Here is a 17,317-nt window from a genome sequence, read left to right as displayed (position 1 = left end):
GGGCTTGCACGTGAGGACGGACTGCAGTCGTTCTCTTCAGATAATGCCTCAGACTTCTCACTGGGCATAGTAACAGATGGTCTGGGTCATTTGTTACAGAACGGAGACTCGAGACCCTGAAGGAGTCGAACTGTGGGTCCGGCACTCCAGGGTTCTGAGTCTTAGCTACAAACTCAGGGACGAACCCGAACGTTACCTCCCCCCATCCCCTTGAATGGGCGACGTCGTATGAGAGACCATGAAGTTCACTGACCCGCTTGGCTGAAGCCAAAGCGAGCAGGAACGCCGTCTTCCAAGTCAGGTGTTGATCAGAGGCCTGGTGTAATGGTTCGAACAGATATCTCTTAAGAGCCCTGAGGACGCGAACCTCGTTCCATGGAGGAGGTCTCACTTCCGACTGAGGGCAGGTAAGTTCATAGCTTCGTATGAGTAAAGAAAGTTCCAGCGAGGAAGAAATGTCTATTCCTTTCAGCCTGAAGGCTAAGCTTAAGGCTGAGCGATAGCCTTTCACCGCCGAGACTGAAATGCGCATTTCCTCCCCCAAATACACGAGAAACTTCGCTATTGCTGGAATAGTGGCATGGAGGGGAGAGATACCCCTCCCACGACACCAACCACAGAAGACTCTCCACTTTGCCTGTAGACCCCTGCGGATGATTTTCACAGGTGTCGCGATATCCTGTCCGCAACTTGTTGCAAAAAGCCTCTCTCAACGGGGAGACGCTGGATAGTCTGCAGGCGTGAAGCCGAAGCGATGCTACGGCTTTGTGGAAGATGTTGCAGTGTGCTTGCTTGAGTAGCTCGTGTCGTGGGGAGTTCTCTTGGGAGTTCCGTCAGGAGCTGCAGAAGGTCCGGGGACCGCTCTGCGTGATGCCATAGCGGAGCTATTAAGGTCACTGACAGATTGACCGATAGACTGGTCTTGTTGAGCACCCTTCTCATCACACAGAAGGGCGGAAAGGCGTAGACGTCCATGCTGTCCCACCGTTGTTGGAAGGCATCTTGCCAGAGTGCCTTGGGGTCCGGGACTGGGGAGCAGTACAGCGGCAGCTTTAAGTTCAAAGCTGTCGCGAACAGGTCCACTGTCGGGGAACCCCACAAAGTCAGGACTTTGTTGGCTACTTGAGGATCCAAAGACCACTCGGTACTCACTATCTACGATGCCCTGCTCAGACTGTCAGCGAGCACATTCCTTTTGCCCGGAATGAAGCGAGCTGATAGTGGAATCGAGTGGACTTCGGTCCACCTCAGTATCTCTACTGCAAGATGGGATAACTGTTGTGAAAAGGTACCTCCCTGCTTGTTGATATAAGCCACTACTGTGGTGTTGTCGCTCATCACCACCACGGATTGGCCTGCCAGGACCTGTTGGAACTGTTGAAGGGCCAGGTAGACGGCCTTCATTTCTAGCAGGTTGATGTGGGGGCACCTTTCTGATTCTGACCATAGGCCTGAGATCCTCTGGTTCAGAACGTGGGCCCCCCACCCTTCTTTTGATGCGTCCGAGAACAGCATCAAATCCGGGGGGAGGACAAGAAGATCCACTCCCTTTCGAAGGTTTTCGTTGGTCAGCCATCACTGCAGGTCCGTCCATTCCGCGGGTCCCATGGGAACCAGTGTGTCCGGGGAATCGTTGCCTTGATTCCACCGGGACCTGAGCCGCCATTGTAGTGATCTCATCCTGAGGCGGCCGTTCGGAACTAGACGGGCCAGGGAGGCTAGGTGACCAAGGAGACGTAACCACGATTGGGCTGGAAGGGCTTCCCGTCCGAGGAAAGGTCTTGCGACCCTCCTCAGCCTTGCTATCCTGTCGTCTGATGGAAAGGCTTTGTGGAGATTGGTGTCTAATATCATGCCTAGATATACCAGTCGTTGAGTTGGAAGCAGAGAAGACTTCTCGAGGTTCACCATGATCCCTAGATTTTGGCAAAGTCCCAGAAGCTTGACTCGGTGTCGAAGAAGGGTCAACTCCGAGTCTGCCAGGATCAGCCAGTCGTCCAGATAGCGGAGGAGACGAATGCCGTTCCTGTGTGCCCACGAAGAAATCAGGGTGAACACTCTGGTGAACACCTGAGGTGCTGTGGAGAGACCGAAACACAGCACCTTGAACTGGTAGGTCTTGTTGTCTAGGCTTAATCTCAAGTACTTCCTGGAAGACGGATGGACTGGGATCTGGAAGTACGCGTCCTTCAAATCCAGAGTGCACATGAAGCCTTGCGGTTTCACTGCAAGTCTGACCATGTCCGCTGTCTCCATGCTGAACGGAGTTTGCTTGACAAACTTGTTCAGAGCTGAGAGGTCGATGACAGGTCTCTAGCCTCCAGACGCCTTCTTTACAAGAAAGAGTCGACTGAAGCAGCCTGGGGAGCCGTAGACGACCTCCTGGAAAGCATCCTTCTTGAGTATGGTCTCGACTTCTGCCTGAAGGGCTAGCCCCTTTACCGATCCAATGGCATAGGAGCTCAACGACACTGGATTCGCTGTCAGGGGAGGAAGAGATGTTATGAACGGGACGCGATATCCTTGGTTGATCACAGAGATCGTCCAGGAATCGGCCCCCGAGTTGCTGCCACCTGTTCGCGCAACTTTGTAGGCATCCCTCCACTGGTGGACATGCAGGGGGATTGCCAATCTAAGCGTTTACGGCCTCGGTCGCTCCCCCTAGGATTCTTACCTCCCCTGGAGAACTTCCCGCTTTTCTTGTCCTTGACAGGAAAGGGCTGCTGCTTAGACACCTTGGCCTTTGTTGCCAGAGCCTGTCTCGATGTCCTAGACTGACAAGGCTGCTGAGGTTGTTGTTGAGGGGCTGGAGGCTTGTAGGGCTGAGATGTAAGGGCCCTTTGGAGAAGCGAATCTTGATTCGACTTCCTCCACCTCTCAGCTGTCCGTTCGACATCCTTGGGCTCGAACAAACTCTCTCCAAGAATGGAGGAGTGTCTGAGCCTGCAGACATCCACGGCTGGGACTTTCGAGAGGAACCTCTCGGTCACGGCATCCAGACATTTTAGAATCGAGCTTGCCCACAAGTTCGAAACTTGGTGAGCTAAAAACTCGATGGAGCGCGTGCCAGAGAGGAGGAAAGTCTCAAGGGCCTTCCTGGTGCTCTCCTTGGACAAGTCCTCGGATCGCAACAGGATGCCTAGAGACCCCAGCCAGATGTCCAGTCACGAAGTGGCCTGCATTGCACACTTCGCAACCTTCTCCTGGCTTAGGATCTCCGTAGCCGAGAATGTCACCTGCCGGGCGGAGAGTTTCTCGAGAGAAATCCCCCTAGAGAGCTCTTCCACGGAGTGGTGGAGGGGAAGAGCTAAACAAGACTCCCCCATAATCACGAAGTACCTCCTCTATTGTACACAAGGAGGTGGGAGGAGTTTGTTCCCGACAGAAGAACGGCTGGAGGAGGCGAGTTCGGCGAGCTGGCCCTCAACCTTGTCTCTGACACTCTTCACTCCCTGGGACAGGGGCAGAGCCGCGCTGGCCTTTGGGAGCTTCTGGTTACTGTAGACTTGGTCCAGGCGAAGGATCGCGCGGGCGCGTAAGAGGTCGCTGGCGCGCAGATCGTTGACGTGCAGCTGCGCGTTCAGAAGGAACCAACTGGAGCGCAGGACCAGAGGGCGAGGAAGTGCGCAAAGGCGAACGCTCGTGGGCGGGCTCAGGAGACATCTCGTGGGTGCGCCACGCTGGAACTCGGGCTGGCTTAGATGTGCGCACAGGAGAGTGCGCGCGATGGCGCGCAGGTGAACGTCGGCGAGGAGGCGGAGGGACAGTGTCCCTGCCTGCGCCCAGATCTGGAGATCGTGGGCGCGCGGGCGAACGTTGGCGCCCATCAGGAACAGGGCGAGCCGTTGTGCGCTGACGAGCAGATCGTGGACGCTCAGGAGACCGATGGCGCGCATTGCGCGTAGCAGGAACAGAAGTGCGCTGGCGAGCTGGAGAACGCTGGCGCACAGGAGGTCTCTGAGGCACAGGAGAGCGCTGGCGCGTAGGAGAGCGTTGGCGAGCAGGAGGGCAGTAGTGAGCTGAAGATCTACGGCAAGACTCGGGAGATCGGCCAGGCGCAGCGAGTCCAGAGGGACCTGTGAGTGCCTGTGCGCTAGCTAAGGAACCCTTAGGACTGCACGCGCGCGCAGGTAAGACCTGGCGCTCGAGAGACTCACCCACATTGTGGGAAGAGCCCTCTTGCCCCGAAGGGACCGATGCCTTTTGGATAACGGGGTGCGTAGGCGCCCACTGCGCATCAGCGTCCAGGAACGTGGATGGAAAACTGGAAGATCTGGCAGGCGTCGGAGATCGCGAACGATTTGCGGAGAGGTCCAAGGAAGCAGCTGCAACGGTCTGCTCTCAACGTGGAGGATCCTCTGCGGGGGAAGTCGAAGGCGAAGATCCGAAGAGGCGCCTCCTAACTCCCTTGTAGGGAGAAGGAAGGCCTCTACGGCGAAGAGGAGGGCGAGCCTTACGGCGAAGACGACCTCGAGGCACAGTAACACCATCGTCTGTCCTCCGATGTCCTCCGAAAAGGAGTCTCTGTCAGTGCATTCCCCCGAGGGGGAGAGTCACCCGCAGGAGAGACCGCTGGACCCAGCTCCTCCCTCGAAGGATGTTCGGAGGGGGGAACTGAGCCTTCAGCAACAACCGCAACCGCAGCAGGGGTTTGACCCAACACGTCGGAAGCCTCTGCCATAACAACGTTGACAATAGACAGAGGATCTACCTCTGCTATTACAGGCGACTGTTTGACAGCTGCACCCAACTACATCAGGTCAAACAGGGCTTCCTTGGAGGGCGAGCCCTTAAGCCCCAAGGAAGCCCAAAGCTGTAAAAGATCATCGTTAATCACGCGGTCATCAACAGAATCAATGCCCTCCCCCGGAGCAGGAAGGGGAGCTGCCTCGCTATGGGAGGCAACGCCCTCTCCCGAACCCCGAGATTGGGAAACAAAAGAAGGGCCTGCGCTACCACTCGCCGGCCTCTCGCGAGAGACCAATCGAGTGGGAGCTTTGGAGGAGGTTCGGGCGGCGAAAGAAGAGTCCCTGGAACCCTCCTTCTTCAAGGCAATCCTTGAAGGAGAACGGTCCCGCTTAGGCTTCTTCTTACGCCGCCGGGCAAACCTCTCCCACTGGGAGGTAGGCCACTCCCTGCACTCACTACATGTATTACAGTATCCCTTTCACACCGTTGACCTCGACACTGCGGGCATAAGGAGTGAGGGTCCGTCTCGACCGCTGACATGAACGTTTCCCAAGGGCGGTCGGAGAGTCCAGGGCACTTCCGCATGATGGGAAGAAAGGAAGAGCCCAACTTCAAGCACACAAGCTGAAAGAAAAAGCAAAAAATTAAGGCTGTCAACAATGCGAGGGCGAAGCAGAGACGTCTGCTCATCGCCCGAGCCAAAAGTGAAGTGAAGCAGTTCACCGGTGTGTGAGGGGGGAGGGGTAGCTAGCTACCACTCCCCTACCCCCTTGCTAACTAGTGCGGGGGTAGTTAACCCTCGTTAAAATTCTTATGGCTCGGCATTTCAGCTACACCGAAAGTAAAACCCCATGTAAATAGCGTGGTTTGTATTTCGGTTACGAAACAAATGATCGTTCGAGGGGACGTTCGTTGGCTAATCGAGGTCTGCCATATCCTTTTGCCTTTCGACTTTCCTTCTCCCAGGGGTTGGGGAGCATGGAAGAGGTCCCCGGCTGGGATTATGACGGATACGAACGAACGCACCCTACACTGCACTGACACTGAATACTAGCACTTGTAATTATTTCACATTAGATCTTAATAGACCTACCCGTTACGAGAGATTATACTCTTTCGTCAAGGGCTAGAAAGAAAATACAATAGATGATTAATATTAGTATTTTCAAAATCGATATATAAAATAACGATACCAGTAATTGTCAAAACAAAAAACGATTGACAAGAGTATTACTTATCGTTGCTTGATTGCATTGCGTCATTATATGTGCCATTGAACATTAGCTCTTTAAACTATTTCACGTTAGATCATTATAGATCTGCCCGTTGCGAGAGAATATTCTCTTTAGTCAAGGGCCAAAATGAAAATACAATAGGATATATGAATAATATTATTATTCTCAAAAGCAAAATATTTAATAACAATACAAGTATTGTGAAACAAAAATGATCATTTAATATCTGACATCTCTCTTAGTCGTACTACGAGCGTAAAATGACTGTACGCTCGAGAAAACTCTAAATCGAAAATTGACTAAGTGAAATATACTAATAGGACAAATATATACTTGAAACTAATATATTTCCTTACATTATAAACTTACTTATTCTTAGAAAGCTAATATTTTAAACATTTCTTGCAAGAAAGAAAATAATTCATAAAATGCAAGTCATACTAAACGGATTATGTCACGACTGTGACTTCATCACAAAGAAGGACTAAATTCCTACAAGGTAATCACATTCCGCTCTGCTAAGAGTTATGTTACAAAATAGTAACATCACAATGTTTAATGTAGAAAATGTCTTCCTTCCATTATACTTTTAAGAGTTGTTCGTTTAAAAAGTAGGGGGAAAAAATCTTTGATCCCACAATACAAGGAACGAAAACAAATACATACATGCTCCCTGTTAATTACAGTGCGGGAAGAAAGAGCAGCTCGAAAGCTGGTCTAGCCCAACAACCAAAGTTTAACAACAGAAGAGCCATTACTGGGTCTGGACATCTTTGTATGAAATCAAGTTCACTTAAACCGTCCAAGTTGGACCCGCAAAAATTATCCTATATAAAATCTTCGATAGTTGAAAGGCAGCGAAAGCTACTAACAATAATCAGACAAAAGGTACTTCACCAAATTGTAGAATAAAGTAATATATCCACGAAAAGAATTCCCAAGGTGTTGACTCAATCAACGACAGAGAATTTCTGAAGATGTTGGGAATGGTTCTAATAACCTACGAGTGATGGCGCTCATGTATGACCACCTACTGTCATGGCAGCGATCGCCACGAATTTTGAATTTCTGTAATGCCGCGTCGAAACGCAGGATTTAAGCTATATATATGTAACTACCAGGGAAGTTACAAATTTAAAAACAGAATTATAATTATCTAAATCATCTAAGAATGTTCACTAATAGTGAGAACCACTGACCCCCCGAAGGAAAGTGTTCCCCACGGAGAAAGCTGAAAAGTTAAAATACAATTAGATTTCACTAAAAAATAATTGAGACAAACGGAAAAGCAACCTAACCCGCAACGGGAAAGGAGCTTCCGTAATAGTACGTAGTTGTAGTAAGGGGTGAACGACCTCAAGTAGAGAGAGACCATAGTCAATCTAAAAACGCTCACATTCCTTTCGCTGAGACTCCAAGTATCCCGTAGGAAAAGAGGAAAAGCGAAGATAATAGATGAATGAAGAGAGTCCAGCGATGACGATTCCCTGCGGCGGCCGAGTTAACAGATATGCCGAAGGGAAGACCGATGGACCAAAAGGCAGACGTCGTTCCCCACCAAGTGAAACTGTGGTGGCCTTGCACTACGCAAGTGTTGTTGTCGTACATCACACATACAGCACAAACACTGAAAAGAAAACTTACAACATTTGTATACACAAATATATACATAAACATAAAGAATGTTTATATATATATTACAAGTATAAGAAAAAGTAAGTAAAAAGACAAAAAGCATTAATGGCTGTCAAAGAGGCGAGGGTGAGAGCGGACACGTCCGACTACCACCCGTGCCAAGAGCAAAGTGAACTCAATCACAGGTGTGTGTGAGGGGGGGTGGTAGCAAGCTAACCCCCTACCCCCAGCTAACTACCAGTGGGGTAGTAAACCCTCATTAAAATTCTAATGGCTCGTCATTTCAGCTACGCTGAAAGTAATTACCCATATCAAATAGCGTGGTTTGTATTTCAGTTACGGAACAACTCAAGTGTTGAATAATCACATATTGGCCTGCTTCCAGCCACTTACACGAACCATATATTTTTCCAACTGGTTATCTTGTGCTAATTTTGCATTTCTGACCATTATTATTGCTGCAAATCTCTAGTTTATCACATTTCTCCACCCAATACACCCTGGTTTCCCACTGGGGTCCCCAATAATTGTCTTTGTATAAGGGGGTCCAAAGACTCACGAGAGGGTGGTATGCCAGAGCCTTTGTATATCAGCGGCCAGTTCCTCACAAATTGGTTAAAAATGGGGAAAATTTACAGTTTCATCCATTATGGGAAATCTATTATAATAATATATTTCCCGAGTAAAGCAAATCTTTTGTAGTATTTCTGTAAAATATTATCTGTCGCAAATGCCTAGTTCTTTATATATCGACGATCAAACTCACGCTACTCATGTCTTCCTCCCAGATTTTTCTAAGTCTGTTGTTATTGTTGACTGTCTTGTATTTGCTTAAATGAGCCCTGTAACCACTATAATCCGCTGACAAACTAGTCCACTATGAAGTCTTACACGTTTGGCCAATCAGAGCGCCTGTCCACTATGACGTCATACATGTTTGGCCAATCACAGCGCGACAATACAACAGCACGACAATACAATATCTTCCCAGGCATTTCATTTCGTTTTTAGACATGGAGACCATAGAAAGGGCGTCATCTCATGTTGCACAAGAAGTTGAAATTCCATTTTCTTGTCCTGACTGTTTCGTAACTTACAATGAATTTGTTGAAAAACTAGTGCATTTGTGCCAGAGACACAATTTAATTTTACAAAATCAAAATTGGCCTGCATGTCAAGGAACCTTCCCAACGGCTTCACGTTTTTCTCAAAGCAGCAACACATCTTGATGAACCAACAGTTTAAGGTAAGCTTCATTAATTTATAGAGTATATTAAAATGGTGATAGTATAACGATGTATGCAGCAGTACCATCCCTTTGGATTTGGTTTGATGGATGTGTTAGGTAGTGGCTGTAAGGGGGGGTGGCCTCGCAGGGGTAGGCCTAGGTAGGGGTACAGGGCCCTAGGTTAGGTGGTTGTATTAGGTTCGGTAGTGTCCCAAAATTCACTGTGGCCTTAAGGGGGGGGGGGGGTAGCAGGGGGGGCAGAGCCCCCCCCCCCGGTAGGCCTAGGTAGGGGTACAGGGCCCATAGGTAGGGGTACAGAGCCCCTAGGCTAGGTTAGGTGGGTTTATTAGGTTCAGTAGTGCCCTGAAAATCACTGTGGCCTTAAGGGGGGGTCGAAGGGGGGGGTCGCAGGAGGGGCGGAGCCCCCCCCCCCCCCCCGGTAGGGCTAGATAGGGGTATAGGGGGAGGGGGGTGGAAGGATAAGTATTCATTTATTGCAAATATCATTTGACCCCCCCCACCCAAAAACCCGGTTCCCACCTGGTGTCCCCCATAATTGTTGGGATGAAGTAGGGTCTTTCTGCATTCTAGAACAACATAGTAAATCTCCAAATCGGATGGTTTGCGGTGAAAATAAACGTTAAATTCGTTGGAACTACACTATTTCTGATGCAACAAATATATTTTTATTCCAGTTTCCCCATAATGGATGAAACTGTAAATTTACCAAAAATGGACAACTAACCTAAACTTTCCGCCTTAATCTAACCTACAAGCCGTGTCCTTACCTACTTACCAAACGGGGTGTCTAACGACCCCCTGCAACTCCCCTTACGCCGTCATATTCCAAGTTAGACATAATAATACATACGTGTGGGAGCTATCATACATACACCCCTTAATGCACGCTGGAGGAACTGGCCGCTGATATGCAAAGACCCCCTTGCTCTTATTTGCAGTGCAAATGAGTCATTTTCGAAGAAAATAGATGTTTTTCTAGAGGAAATGTTTTTAAGTAGAAAAGCTTTTACCATCCGTAACTATAATAAAACTTGCTACTCTCGTATAATAGGGGGTTTTTCAGTCATCATCTTAACATGAAAAACGGACTTCAACAGTTACTGACATCATAACGTTAAGAATACCTAAAGTTCACCAAGTTTTCTCTGATAAATTGATGGTTACTTTCGCATATTTACCAATAATCGTTCTCCAAAATAAAAACAATTCTCAATATAGCATTTCAAATTACTGTAATTTTGTCTCTAAATACAAGACTAATAAAATAGATCGTCTGTACTGAGAGTAACAAACCTGAGTTCACCATAAAGCCGTTGTGTTATGAAACTGATTATTGTATTATAGTCTTTCAAAAAGTTTGATGCTTGTCAGTATCTATATAAAAAACCCTATAACCTACGTTTACTAGTAAAAATTAGGAGAACATTAGTTTAACAAATCTTATAATTACCTGAGAAACTTTTCGTTCAATTCCCGCCACTAAAATGTTATCTTATGTAGTCAGGTTCAGGTTATGTTCGGGCTGAGGCACAAACTTTGCAACGGCGCGTCCAAAGTTTATCTTCTTTCACTGTTTTGTCTTTTCCTCCACATCAGGTTTAATACTTCTTTTTTCTTTATATTTGTTGCGAGGAACGTAGAGAGTAGAGGTCCCTTTTTGTTTTTGTTTCATTTGTTGATGTCGGCTAATCCCCAAAATTGGGGGAGAGTGCCTTGGTATATGTATGTATGTATGTATATTTGTTGCACTAAATAAAAATAATCCTACTATTTTATTTAGATCTTCCTCAAAGGGTTGTTGAAGCTCAATTATTTCATTCCTCACTTTCCTATATTCCTGGCAAAACAACAACAAAATTATCAAATCTTCCTCCTCATTTTCACAAAAATTACATTTTACATTCCCCCCATTGTGTCTATTGAGAATGTTTAGTTTTAACGTATTATTACTTGCTCTAAAAATATCACTAAAGCAAATGTATTGTCATAAATTTCCTCTTCTTTAATTTCTTTCTTCCACATTCTATATATTTCTAAGCTCACTTTACTTTCTATTTTTTCTTTCCACTTTTCAGTATTCCACTTTCTGGTTTTCGATTTTATTTCTGTCTTGTTCATTCTTCTTATCTACCTTGTGTCCAATCTTAACTCTTCTAAGTACTTTGCCGGTTGTTTCCACCATCTTCCTTCTTATTCTTGAATATCCAGGATAATCGTATTCAGTACTATATCCTTCTTCCCATTCAGGGTACGATTTAAATACTGCAGCTTCCCATCCGTCACCCTTGCTTTCATAGAAGATGCACATATCTCCCCTCTTAGAGTAGCATTAGCTGTACTTTTAGTGACACCTAAGATCTTCCTGTATACTCCATTCTCCAACATTTGTAGTTTCTCTATTTAAGTTTCTGTTAGATTTATAATGTTTGCTCTATACAAAATAGATTGTAAAGCAATGCTTTTCCAGAAAGTTTTTCCTATTATTACTTTATTGCAACTTTTCTCTATAACTGAATATGTTAGATTAGCTAATTTTTGTGCCTTTTCTATCATTACCCTTTTCTGAGTTTTAAATATGTTCCCATTAATATCTATCTTTATTCCTAAGTATGTTAAACTTTCTACTACTTTGATTTCCTCTATGTGATCTGACTTTTATTTCATGTTGTAAATTATAATATTAGTCTTTTCTGTATTAATTTCTAACCCTCTCTTTTTACCAGTTTCTACCAATAGGTGAATGTTATGCTTTGCATTATATATTGTGAGGACAACGTCCTACACCGCTTGTATCACTCATTTTACCTTTGTACATATTCTGTGTAAATACCATGTAGGCTAAATATTGTTTATGCATTCTGAAGGCAATCATTTGTTCTTTATTTTACAATTTGGTTTTCGTAAAGGCCTTGGAGCATATGATGCCCTTCTTACAATTTTCAATGCTGTATAAAAATCCCTTGATTGTGATCAGGAAGTTCGTCTGATTGGACTTGATTTTAGTGCCGCCTTTTTCAAACCCAAACAGTTGGAAGTGGGTGGATATTTTCTTAGCATTATCATTAAATTTTTAAGTAACAAATCGCAAAGAGTCGTTGTTGATGGATACCATCGTGAGTATAGGAATGTGATGTCTGGTGTTCCTCAGAGTAGTTTTCTTGGCCCATTACTTTTCGTACAGTATTATTATTATTATTATTATTATTATTATTATTATTATTATTATTATTATTATTATTATTATTATTATTATTATTATTATTATTATTATTATTATTATTATTATTATCATCGCGAACGAAGCGAGTGACCTTATAAGAAATGTATTTTTTTTTTTTTAATATCTCACCCAACCCATAACCCAGTCATTCCCTAATCATATATTTCGGAGCGAAGGTGGGGGTGAAAAGGAGCAACTGATTTTTTCGGCGGCGGAGTAAATAACTCCTATAGAGTCCTTTCAATACACGTCATCAAACTTCCGGTCCGCCATCTTGGAGGGCATACAAAGACGCGTTCAGTGAATAGCTATGGTTGAACTGTTGAATATTTAGCCATTTCATCACATTCACATTCACACAATGCCCAGTTTTTGCGCTATTGTTGGCTGTGGGAATCGAGGACGAAGAGATGACAAGAGTTTCTACCGCATACCGGCAGTTATTCAGAATCAGGACAAAGATACAGAAGAATTATCCAAGTGCAGACGTGACTTGTGGTTGACCAGAATATCACGGGCTGATTTACGTGAATCCTCACTACCCTAAGCACGTATCTGTTCTGATCATTTCATATCAGGTCAGTCTCGGCTAGGCCCTAAAAGTATAATTATTCCCGTGTAAACATGCTATATCCGATCGCATAGGTGACTTCAAAAGTATCATCGTCAGTTCAGTGTGTAGTGTGTGTGGGGGAGGGGGCATCTCAATTCTTAAACATCAAAAGGGGCATCTCAGATTTACAAAACAAAAATTAAAAGCGCCCATATTGGCTATATTAACAAAGGCTACTTACCTAGGTCTCTCTTTCGCCAAGGTGCTCATGCCTATATATAATTAAGTGTATATTTATATTTATTTTAATTTGTGTATTAAATTGTGCAGACATACAGGCCTATGTGATGAATAAACATTGATTATAAATAATAATAATAATATCTGAAAGCTGGTTTAATCCGAAGGGGTCTTCAGCTTATATATGAAACATCGAAAAAATAATTAAACTTGCGCATTTAATTGCAAGGAGGCAAAACGATCATCCAAGAGCATTACAATAGAGTTTGTCCATCATATGTTTATATGTATATAAGAAATTATAGCATCTGTAACCAAACACAAACACAATGGTTAGGCATGAACTGATAAAGATTTGACATAATAATGCAAAACTTTTACATACATTTTGACAATAAAAAATTATAATACACAAGGTTAGGCTAAATGATCAATATTAGCATTATAATTATTAACACTCTCTTCATCGGCCCAGTGTTTATCTAATTTTGGACTTAAAAGCATTAAAGGGAAAAACAACAAATTCTGGAAGCAGATTATTCAATGGAAATGTATGCCCACTCATGTTCTGGGTTGGCCGACAGTACCAAGTAGTTCACCATATCAATGTATGAAATATTGGGAAAATCCTCAATATTTTGACTGAATGAATTCTGCATCTGGTATGGATCTAGGCCATCAATTAGATCGAGTTTCTGCTTGTAAAAACGCTCATCATCACCCGACAATTGTTTGACAAGTCGCTCTCATTGTCCATATTCGCTGTAGCAGCCGCCATGTTTTCGCTTTGTATGCCCTCCAGCATGGCCGCCGTCGATTCCCAGTGACGTCATTGAAAGCACTCTATACCAATGAATATCTTCAAATGAAATTTTCAGGGATTATATATATATATATATATATATATATATATATATATATATATATATATATATATATATATATATATATATATATATATATATATAAAAGCTTTGTTTTATGCCAATTTTCATGTTCATACTGCTATAGGCATGCCATGGCTGTCACTTTTGTTCGTAAGTGACGACTTTTAGCTGGAAAATCAGTAAGAAGGACCAACCTACTCCTAGAGTTTTACAGATATCCAAATGATTTTCACAAGGTTTGATAGTTGTTATAAAAATTACATTCATACCAATTTTCGTATTGATGCTTGCTATAAAAAAGTTGTAGTAGCCATTTTTCGATATCCATGGGAGGCCGATTTTCGGCGGCGCCGTAAATTACTCGTATAATACTTCACATATCGGAATGAAATTTTCGGGGATTGATAAGATAGATATCTACTTTGTCTATACCAATTTTCATGTTGATATCTAGCATAGAAAAGCCACAGCAATCGTTTATTTCGGCATGGGTTGAATGGTTATTTTTGGCGGTGGAGTAAATTGTTCCTAAAATAATTCACATATCCAAATGAAAATTCCAGGGATTGATGGGAAACATTGTTCCTCTGTTCATGTTAAATTTCATGGTAATATTTACAATAGAAAATACACAGCTATCATGTAGCCTTCTTAAATATGATGTTGAATGTAACAACATTATAATGAACTGCGTGACAGTGAGGAACATCGATGAGGGACAATGCCGATCTCATAAACAATATCCGTTCCAAGTTCAGCTAGTTATTATCATTACTTGCCAATAACCCTAGGAAATAAGGAAAAAGGCTATATAGGCTATAAGAAGTAATGAATAACAATATGAAATATCTTAAGATCAGTAACAACGTTAATATATGTATGTATCTATCTATCTATCTATCTATCTATCTATCTATCTATCTATCTATCTATCTATCTATATATATATATATATATATATATATATATATATATATATATATATATATATATATATATATATATATATATATATATATATATATATATATATATATATATATATATATATATATATATATATATATATATATATATACTGTACTGTATATACATACTGTATATATATATATATATATATATATATATATATATATATATATATATATATATATACATATACAATGAAGGGAGAAATAGTGTGGCTGATTGTACCCTCACGCAAGAGCCATAACCCAAGACAGGGGAAGACCATGGTACAGAAGCTATGGCACTACACTAGACTAAAGAACAATGGTTTAATTTTGGAGTATCCTTCTAATAGAAAAATTGCTAACCTTAGATAAAGAGTCTCTTCTACCTTTAACAAGAGGAAAGTAACCACTGAATAATTACACTGCAGTAGTTAACCCCTTGAGTGAAGAAGAATGGTTTGGTAATTTCTGTGTCGTCAAGTTTATGACAGAGGAGAATGTATAATGAATAGGCCAGACAATTCGGTGTATGTGTAGGCAAATGGGAAATAAGCCGTAACCAGAGATAGGGATCCAATGTAGTTCTGTCTGGCCAGTCAGATGATCCAGTAACTCTCTAGCGGCAGTATCTCAACGGGTGGCTGGTGCCCTAGCCAACCTACTACCTATAAACACATGACATGTGGTTTGGCCTAGAGAACAAGCTCGTTGCATATGCAAATAATGCTACTCTATTTACCTCAGTGCCATCTCCTGAATTTAGATCTGGGGTTACTGAATCCCTTATTATTATAATTATTATCATCATTATTATTATTATTATTATTTGCTAAGCTACAACCCTAGTTGAAAAAACAGGGTGCTATAGCCCAGGGGCCCAAACAGGGAAAATAGCCCAGTGAGGAAAGGAAACAATGAAAAATAAAATATTTCAAGAACAGTCACAACATTAAAATAAATATTTCCTATATACTATAAAAACTTTAACAAAAAACGAGGAAGAGAAACTAGATAGAATATTGTGCCCGAGTGTACCCTCAAGCAAGAGAACTCTGACCCAAGACAGTAGAAGACCATGGTATAGAGGCTCTGGCACTACCCAAGACTAAAAAACAATGGTTTGATTTTGGAATGTACTTCTCCTAGAAGAGCTGCTTACCATAGCTAAAGAGTCTCTTCTAAACTTTCAAGAGGAAATTGGTCACTGAACAATTACAGCTAGTAGATAACCCCTTGGGTGAGGAAAAAGGGTTTGGCGATCTCAGAGTTGTCAGGTGTATGAGGACAGAGGAGAATGTGTCAAGACTAGGCCAGACTATTTGGTGTATGTGTAGGTAAAGGAAAAATGGACCGTGACCAGAAAGAACGATCCAATGTAATTTAGTACTGTCTGGTCAGTCAAAGAATCTCCTAACTCTCTAGCGGTAGTATCTAGCTAAAATTAGTGCATGGTGCAAATTATGGGGAATGAAGATGAATCCTAACAAAACTCAAAGTATGATTGTAAGTAGGTCGAGGAGAGTGGCTCTTTAATATCCGGATGTCAGCACTGATAATGTTTTCTTTTAACTTTGTATGACTTTTAGAATTTTAGAAGTGATTTTTGACAGGAAATTTACTTTTGAGAGACACGTTATATCTGTCTTTACTTAATGAGAAATTCTTTTAAGATTTTCAGTGGTCAATCTATTTTGAAGAAGTGTTTAATTTTGCCTTGTTTCGAGTATTGTTTTCCTGTCTGGTCTTCACCTGCTGAATTTCATTTTAATTTGTTGGATAAGAACTTACGGTCTATTAAATTTCTTTATCCTGATCTCGATATTAAGCTCTGGCACCGTCATTCAGTTAGTTCGTTATATACATATTGCATAAGATTTTTCATAATTCTGACCATCCTTTGCATTCACATCTTTGCGGACAGTACCATTTTGTTTGCAATACTAGGTATGCAGATAATTCCAAAAGTTATGCCTCCTCCATCACGAGGCTCAATACTACACTGTATATTAAAAGTTTATTCCAGCTGTGATCAAGTTGTGGAATGATTTTCCTATTCAGGTACTTGAATCGGTGGAACTTTAAAAGTTCAAACTTGCAACTCATGTCTTTATAATGAAGAGGCTGGCATAAGACTCTTTTTATAATTTTAACGTTGTTACTGTTCTTGAATTGTTTTATTTTAATTGTTCATTGCTTCTCCTATAGTTTATCTATATCCTTATTTCCTTCTCAATGAGATATTTTTTACCTTTTGGAGCTATTGTGCTTATAACAGCTTGGTTTTCCAACTAGAGTTGTAGCTTACTTAATAATAATAATAATAATAATAATAATAATAATAATAATAATAATAATAATAATAATAATAATAATAATAATAATAATAATAATAATAATAATAATCTGGATTAATGTTCTGTAATGAAACTCCTGATTAATTGTATTATTAGGCTTCCTGGACTGACTATCGTAACTCCATCTACTACAGTCTACTCAAAGTGCAACTTAAGAATCTAGACACATAACAAACGGAGGAGCAATATTGATAAAAGATGTCCCATCCTAAGAAAGGACCTATTAATATACTAATTGAATTTCACTGGCTGTCTGTTAAAGCTAGAATAGAGCTTAAGATATGTGCAACAAACCATCACGT

General features: G+C 42.3%; 1 protein-coding gene across 2 annotated transcripts in view; it reads right to left on the bottom strand.

Annotated features, from left to right (window-relative positions):
* The window catches only part of PolD1 (DNA polymerase delta), a 304,764-nt gene extending 294,386 nt beyond the window's left edge, over nucleotides 1-10,378 (bottom strand). Inside the window, exon 1 of one of the 2 annotated variants that reach the window (XM_068375427.1) lies at nucleotides 10,259-10,378. The gene's annotated coding sequence lies outside the window, so the exon portion shown is untranslated. Of the gene's footprint in view, nucleotides 1-10,207; nucleotides 10,229-10,258 lie in introns of those variants that run through there. The other variant, XM_068375428.1, reaches the window with a different exon arrangement.
* Between the last annotated feature and the right edge of the window lie 6,939 nt (nucleotides 10,379-17,317).

Source organism: Palaemon carinicauda, chromosome 6, assembly GCF_036898095.1.
Source record: "Palaemon carinicauda isolate YSFRI2023 chromosome 6, ASM3689809v2, whole genome shotgun sequence".
Taxonomy (NCBI): domain Eukaryota; kingdom Metazoa; phylum Arthropoda; class Malacostraca; order Decapoda; family Palaemonidae; genus Palaemon; species Palaemon carinicauda.
The sequence above is the reverse complement of the archived record's forward strand: the minus strand, read 5'-3'. Positions and strand labels throughout refer to the sequence as shown.